This window comes from Heptranchias perlo, chromosome 15, assembly GCF_035084215.1.
Source record: "Heptranchias perlo isolate sHepPer1 chromosome 15, sHepPer1.hap1, whole genome shotgun sequence".
NCBI lineage: Eukaryota > Metazoa > Chordata > Chondrichthyes > Hexanchiformes > Hexanchidae > Heptranchias > Heptranchias perlo.
Genome location: NC_090339.1, coordinates 111,359 through 121,115, shown reverse-complemented (window position 1 = coordinate 121,115; position 9,757 = coordinate 111,359).

The window sequence follows — 9,757 nt, the reverse complement described above, 5'->3', positions numbered from 1 at the left end:
ATACACAACCCTGAGAAACACTGTCCACTGTCAGTGGTATACACTGCCCTGAGAAACACAGACCACTGTCAGTGGTATACACAGCCCTGAGAAACACAGTCCACGGTCAGTGATATACACAACTCTGACAAACACAGACCACTGTCAGTGGTATACAAAGCCCTGAGAAACACAGACCACTATCAGAGGTATACACAGCCCTGAGAAACACAGACCACTGTCAGTGGTATAAACAGCCCTGAGAAACGCAGACCACTGTCAGTGGTATGCACAGCCCTGAGAAACACAGTCCACTGTCAGTTGATATACACTGCCCTGAAAAACACAGTCCACTGTCAGTGATATACACAGCCCTGAGAAACACAGTCCACGGTCAGTGTTATACACAGCCCTGAGAAACTCAGACTATGCTCAGTGATATGCACAGCCCTGAGAAACACAGACCACTGTCAGTGATACACACACCTTGAGAAACACAGTCCACTGTCAGTGGTATACACAGCACTGAGAAACACAGACTCCTGTCAGTGATATACACAGCCCTGAGTAACACAGACCACTGTCAGTGATATACACAGCCCTGAGAAACACAGACCACTGTCAGTGGTATACACAGCCCTGAGAAACACAGTCCACGGTCAGTGATATACACAACCCTGACAAACACAGAACACTGTCAGTGGTATACAAAACCCTGAGAAACACAGACCACTGTAAGTGATATACACAGTCCTGAGAAACGCAGTCCACTGTCAGTGATATACACAGTCCTGAGAAACACAGACCAATGTCAGTGATATACACAGTCCTGAGAAGCACAGTCCACTCTCTGTGATATACACAGCCCTGAGAAACACAGACCACTGTCAGTGATATACACAGCCCTGAGAAACACAGACCACTGTCAGTTGTATACACAGCCCTGAGAAATATCGACCACTGTCAGTGATATACACAGCCCTGAGGAACACAGACCACTATCAGAGGTATACACAGCCCTGAGAAACACAGACCACTGTCAGTGGTATAAACAGCCCTGAGAAACACAGTCCACTGTCAGAGATATACAAAACCCTGAGAAACACAGTCCACTGTCAGTAATATACATAGTCCTGAGAAACACAGACCACTGTCGGTGGTATACACAACCCTGAGAAACACAGACCACAGCAAGTTGATATGGACAGCCCTGAGAAACACAGACCACTGTCATTGGTACAGATAGCCCAGTGAAACACAGCCCAAAGTCAGTGATATACACAGCCCTGAGAAACACAGTCCACTGTCAGTGATACACACAGCCCTGAGAAACACAGACCACTGTCAGTGATATACACAGCCCTGAGAAACACAGACCACTGTCACTGGTATGCAAAGCCCTGAGGAACACAGACCACTCTCAGTGATATACACAGCCCTGAGAAACACAGTCCACTGTCAGTGATATACACAGTCCTGAGAAACAGAGACCACTGTCAGTTGATATACACAGCCCTGATAAACACAGTCCACTGTCAGTTGATATACACAGCCCTGAGAAACAGAGTCCACTTTACGTGACATACACAGCCCTGAGATACACAGACTTCTCTCAGTGATATACATAGCCCTGATAAACACAGACCACTGTCAGTGATATACACAGCCCTGAGAAACACAGTCCACTGTCAGTGATGTACACATTTCTGTGAAACACAGTCCACTGTCAGTGATATACACAGTCCTGAGACACACAGTCCACTGTCAGTGATATACACAGTCCTGAGAAACACAGACCACTGTCAGTGATATACACAGCCCTGAGAAACACAGTCCACTGTCAGTGGTATTCACAGCCCTGAGAAACACAGACCACTGTCAGTGATATAGACAGCCCTGAGAAACACAGACGACTCTCAGTGATATACACAGCCCTGAGAAACACAGACCACTGTCAGTGATATACACAGCCCAGAGAAACACAGTCCACTGTCAGTGATATACACAGCCCTGAGAAACAGATACAATTGTCAGTGATATAAACAGTCCTGAGAAACATAGACCACTGTCATTGGTATACATAACCCTGAGAGACACAGCCCACAGTCAGTGATATACACAGCCCTGAGAAACACTGTCCACTGTCAGTGATATGAACAGTCCTGAGAAACACAGTCCACTGTCAATGATGTACACAGTCCTGAGAAACACAGACCACTGTCAGTTTTCTACACAGCCCTGAGAAACACAGACCACTCTCACTGGTATACACAGCTATGAGAAACACAGACCACTGTCAGTGATTTTCACAGCCCTGAGAAACACAGTCCACTGTCAGTTGGTATACACAGCCCTGAGAAACACAGTCTACGGTCAGTGATATACACAACCCTGACAAACACAGACCACAGTCAGTGCTATACAAAGCCCTGAGAATCACAGACCACTGTCAGTGATGTACACATTTCTGTGAAACACAGTCCACTGTCAGTGATATACACAGTCCTGAGAAACACAGACCACTGTCAGTGGTATGCACAGCCCTGAGACACACAGACCACTGTCAGTGATATACACAGTCCTGAGAAACACAGACCACTGTCTGTGAATACACAGCCCTGAGAAACACAGACCACTGTCAGTGATATACACAGCCCTGAGAAACACAGACCACTGTCAGTGATATACACAGTCCTGAGAAGCACATTCCACTGTCTGTGATATACACAGCCCTGAGAAACACAGACCAATGTCAGTGATATACACAGCCCCGAGAAACACAGACCACTATCACTAATATACACAGCCCTGAGAAACACAGTCCACTGTCAGTTGATATACACAGCCCTGAAAAACACAGTCCAATGTCAGTGATATACACAGCCCTGAGAAACACAGTCCACTGTCAGTGATAAACACAGCCCTGAGAAACACAGACCACTGTCAGTGACACACACACCTTGAGAAACACAGTCCACTGTCAGTGGTATACACAGCACTGAGAAACACAGACTTCTGTCAGTGATATACACTGACCTGAGAAACACAGACCACTGTCAGTGAAATACACAGCCCTGAGTAACACAGACCACTGTCAGTGATCTCCACAGCCCTGAGAAACACTGTCCACTGTCAGTGGTATACACAGCCCTGAGAAACACAGACCACTGTCAGTGGTATACACAGCATTGAGAGACACAGACCACTGTCAGTGATATACACAGTCCTGTAAAAACAGTCCACTGTCAGTAGAAAACACAGCCCTGAGAAATATAGCCCACTGTCATTGGTGTACATAGCCCTGAGAAACACAGCCCACAGTCAGTGATATACACAGCCCTGTGAAACACAAACCACTGTCACTGATATACACAGCCCTGAGAAACACAGTCCACTGTCAGTGATATACACAGTCCTGCGAAACAGAGACCACTGTCAGTTGATTTCCACAGCCCTGAGAAACACAGTCCACTGTCAGTGACATACACAGCCTTGAGAAACTCAGACCACTGTCAGTGATATACAGAGCCCTGAGAAACACAGACTACTGTCAGTGGTATACACAGTCCTGAGAAACACAGTCCACTGTCAGTGATACACACAGTCCTGAGAAACACAGACCAATGTCAGTGATATACACAGTCCTGGGAAGCACAGTCCACTCTCTGTGATATACACAGCCCTGAGAAACACAGACCACTGTCAGTGATATACACAGTCCCGAGAAACACAGACCACTATCACTAATATACACAGCCCTGAGAAACACAGTCCACTGTCAGTTGATATACACAGCCCTGAAAAACACAGTCCACTGTCAGTGATATACACAGCCCTGAGAAACACAGTCCACTATCAGTGATATACACAGCCCTGAGAAACACAGACCACTGTCAGTGACACACACACCTTGAGAAACACAGTCCACTGTCAGTGGTATACACAGCACTGAGAAACACAGACTTCTGTCAGTGATATAGACTGACCTGAGAAACACAGACCACTGTCAGTGAAATACACAGCCCTGAGTAACACAAACCACTGTCAGTGATCTCCACAGCCCTGAGACACACTGTCCACTGTCAGTGGTATACACAGCCCTGAGAAATATAGCCCACTGTCATTGGTGTACATAGCCCTGAGAAACACAGCCCACAGTCAGTGATATACACAGCCCCGAGAAACACAAACCACTGTCACTGATATACACAGCCCTGAGAAACACAGTCCACTGTCAGTGATATACACAGTCCTGCGAAACAGAGACCACTGTCAGTTGATTTCCTCAGCCCTGAGAAACACAGTCCACTGTCAGTGATATACAGAGCCCTGAGAAACACAGACTACTGTCAGTGGTATACACAGTCCTGAGAAACACAGTCCACTGTCAGTGATATACACAGTCCTGAGAAACACAGACCACTCTCAGTGATATAAACAGTCCTGAGAAACACAGACCACTGTCAGTGGTATACACAGCCCTGAAAAACACAGACCACTGTCACTGGTATCCACAGCTCTGAGAAACACAGTCCACTGTCAGTGATATACACAGCCCTGAGAAACACAGTCCACTGTCAGTTGATATAAACAGACCAGAGAAACACAGTCCACTGTCAGTGGTCTCCACAGCCCTGAGAAACACAGACCACTGTCAGTGATATACACAGCCCTGAGAAACACAGACCACTGTCACTGGTATACAAAGCCCTGAGAAACACAGACCACTCTCAGTGATATACACAGCCCTGAGAAACACAGTCCACTGTCAGTGACATACACAGCCTTGAGAAACTCAGACCACTGTCAGTGGTATACACAGCCCTGAGAAACACAGACTACTGTCAGTGATATACACAGTCCTGAGAAACACAGTCCACTGTCAGTGATATACACAGTCCTGAGAAACACAGACCACTGTCAGTGGTATGCACAGCCCTGAGAAACACAGACCACTGTCAGTGATATACACAGTCCTGAGAAACACAGACCAATGTCTGTGATATACACATCCCTGAGAAACACAGTCGACTGTCAGTGATATAAACAGCCCTGAGAAACACAGACCACTGTCAGTGACATACACAGCCCCGAGAAACACAGACCACTGTCACTGGTATACACAGCCCTGAGAAACACAGACCACTGTCAGTGATATACACAGCCCTGAGAAACACAATCCACTGTCAGTTGATATACACAGCCGTGAGAAACACTGTCCACTGTCAGTGGTATACACAGCCCTGAGTAACACAGACCACTGTCAGTGGTATACACAGCCCTGAGAAACACAGTCCACGGTCAGTGATATACACAACTCTGACAAACACAGACCACTGTCAGTGGTATACAAAGCCCTGAGAAACACAGACCACTGTAAGTGATATACACAGTCCTGGGAAACGCAGTCCACTGTCAGTGATATACACAGTCCTGAGAAACGCAGACCACTGTCAGTGGTATGCACAGCCCTGAGAAACACAGTCCACTGTCAGTTGATATACACTGCCCTGAAAAACACAGTCCACTGTCAGTGATATACACAGCCCTGAGAAACACAGTCCACGGTCAGTGTTATACACAGCCCTGAGAAACACAGACTATGCTCAGTGATATGCACAGCCCTTAGAAACACAGACCACTGTCAGTGATACACACACCTTGAGAAACACAGTCCACTGTCAGTGGTATACACAGCACTGAGAAACACAGACCCCTGTCAGTGATATACACAGCCCTGAGTAACACAGACCACTGTCAGTGATATACACAGCCCTGAGAAACACAGACCACTGTCAGTGGTATACACAGCCCTGAGAAACACAGTCCACGGTCAGTGATATACACAACCCTGACAAACACAGACCACTGTCAGTGGTATACAAAACCCTGAGAAACACAGACCACTGTAAGTGATATACACAGTCCTGAGAAACGCAGTCCACTGTCAGTGATATACACAGTCCTGAGAAACGCAGACCACTGTCAGTGGTATGCACAGCCCTGAGAAACACAGTCCACTGTCAGTTGATATACACTGCCCTGAAAAACGCAGTCCACTGTCAGTGATATACACAGCCCTGAGAAACACAGTCCACGGTCAGTGTTATACACAGCCCTGAGAAACACAGACTATGCTCAGTGATATGCACAGCCCTGAGAAACACAGACCACTGTCAGTGATACACACACCTTGAGAAACACAGACCACTGTCAGTGATATACACAGCCCTGAGAAACACAGTCCACTGTCAGTGATGTACACATTTCTGTGAAACACAGTCCACTGTCAGTGATATACACAGTCCTGAGACACACAGTCCACTGTCAGTGATATACACAGTCCTGAGAAACACAGACCACTGTCAGTGATATACACAGCCCTGAGAAACACAGTCCACTGTCAGTGGTATTCACAGCCCTGAGAAACACAGACCACTGTCAGTGATATAGACAGCCCTGAGAAACACAGACGACTCTCAGTGATATACACAGCCCTGAGAAACACAGACCACTGTCAGTGATATACACAGCCCAGAGAAACACAGTCCACTGTCAGTGATATACACAGCCCTGAGAAACAGATACAATTGTCAGTGATATAAACAGTCCTGAGAAACATAGACCACTGTCATTGGTATACATAACCCTGAGAGACACAGCCCACAGTCAGTGATATACACAGCCCTGAGAAACACTGTCCACTGTCAGTGATATGCACAGTCCTGAGAAACACAGTCCACTGTCAATGATGTACACAGTCCTGAGAAACACAGACCACTGTCAGTTTTCTACACAGCCCTGAGAAACACAGACCACTCTCACTGGTATACACAGCTATGAGAAACACAGACCACTGTCAGTGATTTTCACAGCCCTGAGAAACACAGTCCACTGTCAGTTGGTATACACAGCCCTGAGAAACACAGTCTACGGTCAGTGATATACACAACCCTGACAAACACAGACCACAGTCAGTGCTATACAAAGCCCTGAGAATCACAGACCACTGTCAGTGATGTACACATTTCTGTGAAACACAGTCCACTGTCAGTGATATACACAGTCCTGAGAAACACAGACCACTGTCAGTGGAATGCACAGCCCTGAGACACACAGACCACTGTCAGTGATATACACAGTCCTGAGAAACACAGACCACTGTCTGTGATATACACAGCCCTGAGAAACACAGACCACTGTCAGTGATATACACAGCCCTGAGAAACACAGACCACTGTCAGTGATATACACAGTCCTGAGAAGCACATTCCACTGTCTGTGATATACACAGCCCTGAGAAACACAGACCAATGTCAGTGATATACACAGCCCCGAGAAACACAGACCACTATCACTAATATACACAGCCCTGAGAAACACAGTCCACTGTCAGTTGATATACACAGCCCTGAAAAACACAGTCCAATGTCAGTGATATACACAGCCCTGAGAAACACAGTCCACTGTCAGTGATAAACACAGCCCTGAGAAACACAGACCACTGTCAGTGACACACACACCTTGAGAAACACAGTCCACTGTCAGTGGTATACACAGCACTGAGAAACACAGACTTCTGTCAGTGATATACACTGACCTGAGAAACACAGACCACTGTCAGTGAAATACACAGCCCTGAGTAACACAGACCACTGTCAGTGATCTCCACAGCCCTGAGAAACACTGTCCACTGTCAGTGGTATACACAGCCCTGAGAAACACAGACCACTGTCAGTGGTATACACAGCATTGAGAGACACAGACCACTGTCAGTGATATACACAGTCCTGTAAAAACAGTCCACTGTCAGTAGTATACACAGCCCTGAGAAATATAGCCCACTGTCATTGGTGTACATAGCCCTGAGAAACACAGCCCACAGTCAGTGATATACACAGCCCTGTGAAACACAAACCACTGTCACTGATATACACAGCCCTGAGAAACACAGTCCACTGTCAGTGATATACACAGTCCTGCGAAACAGAGACCACTGTCAGTTGATTTCCACAGCCCTGAGAAACACAGTCCACTGTCAGTGACATACACAGCATTGAGAAACTCAGACCACTGTCAGTGATATACAGAGCCCTGAGAAACACAGACTACTGTCAGTGGTATACACAGTCCTGAGAAACACAGTCCACTGTCAGTGATACACACAGTCCTGAGAAACACAGACCAATGTCAGTGATATACACAGTCCTGAGAAGCACAGTCCACTCTCTGTGATATACACAGCCCTGAGAAACACAGACCACTGTCAGTGATATACACAGCCCCGAGAAACACGGACCACTATCACTAATATACACAGCCCTGAGAAACACAGTCCACTGTCAGTTGATATACACAGCCCTGAAAAACACAGTCCACTGTCAGTGATATACACAGCCCTGAGAAACACAGTCCACTATCAGTGATATACACAGCCCTGAGAAACACAGACCACTGTCAGTGACACACACACCTTGAGAAACACAGTCCACTGTCAGTGGTATACACAGCACTGAGAAACACAGACTTCTGTCAGTGATATAGACTGACCTGAGAAACACAGACCACTGTCAGTGAAATACACAGCCCTGAGTAACACAAACCACTGTCAGTGATCTCCACAGCCCTGAGACACACTGTCCACTGTCAGTGGTATACACAGCCCTGAGAAATATAGCCCACTGTCATTGGTGTACATAGCCCTGAGAAACACAGCCCACAGTCAGTGATATACACAGCCCCGAGAAACACAAACCACTGTCACTGATATACACAGCCCTGAGAAACACAGACTACTGTCAGTGGTATACACAGTCCTGAGAAACACAGTCCACTGTCAGTGATATACACAGTCCTGAGAAACACAGACCACTCTCAGTGATATAAACAGTCCTGAGAAACACAGACCACTGTCAGTGGTATACACAGCCCTGAAAAACACAGACCACTGTCACTGGTATCCACAGCTCTGAGAAACACAGTCCACTGTCAGTGATATACACAGCCCTGAGAAACACAGTCCACTGTCAGTTGATATAAACAGACCAGAGAAACACAGTCCACTGTCAGTGGTCTCCACAGCCCTGAGAAACACAGACCACTGTCAGTGATATACACAGCCCTGAGAAACACAGACCACTGTCACTGGTATACAAAGCCCTGAGAAACACAGACCACTCTCAGTGATATACACAGCCCTGAGAAACACAGTCCACTGTCAGTGACATACACAGCCTTGAGAAACTCAGACCACTGTCAGTGATATACACAGCCCTGAGAAACACAGACTACTGTCAGTGATATACACAGTCCTGAGAAACACAGTCCACTGTCAGTGATATACACAGTCCTGAGAAACACAGACCACTGTCAGTGGTATGCACAGCCCTGAGAAACACAGACCACTGTCAGTGATATACACAGTCCTGAGAAACACAGACCAATGTCTGTGATATACACAGCCCTGAGAAACACAGTCGACTGTCAGTGATATAAACAGCCCTGAGAAACACAGACCACTGTCAGTGACATACACAGCCCCGAGAAACACAGACCACTGTCACTGGTATACACAGCCCTGAGAAACACAGACCACTGTCAGTGATATACACAGCCCTGAGAAACACAATCCACTGTCAGTTGATATACACAGCCGTGAGAAACACTGTCCACTGTCAGTGGTATACACAGCCCTGAGTAACACAGACCACTGTCAGTGGTATACACAGCCCTGAGAAACACAGTCCACGGTCAGTGATATACACAACTCTGACAAACA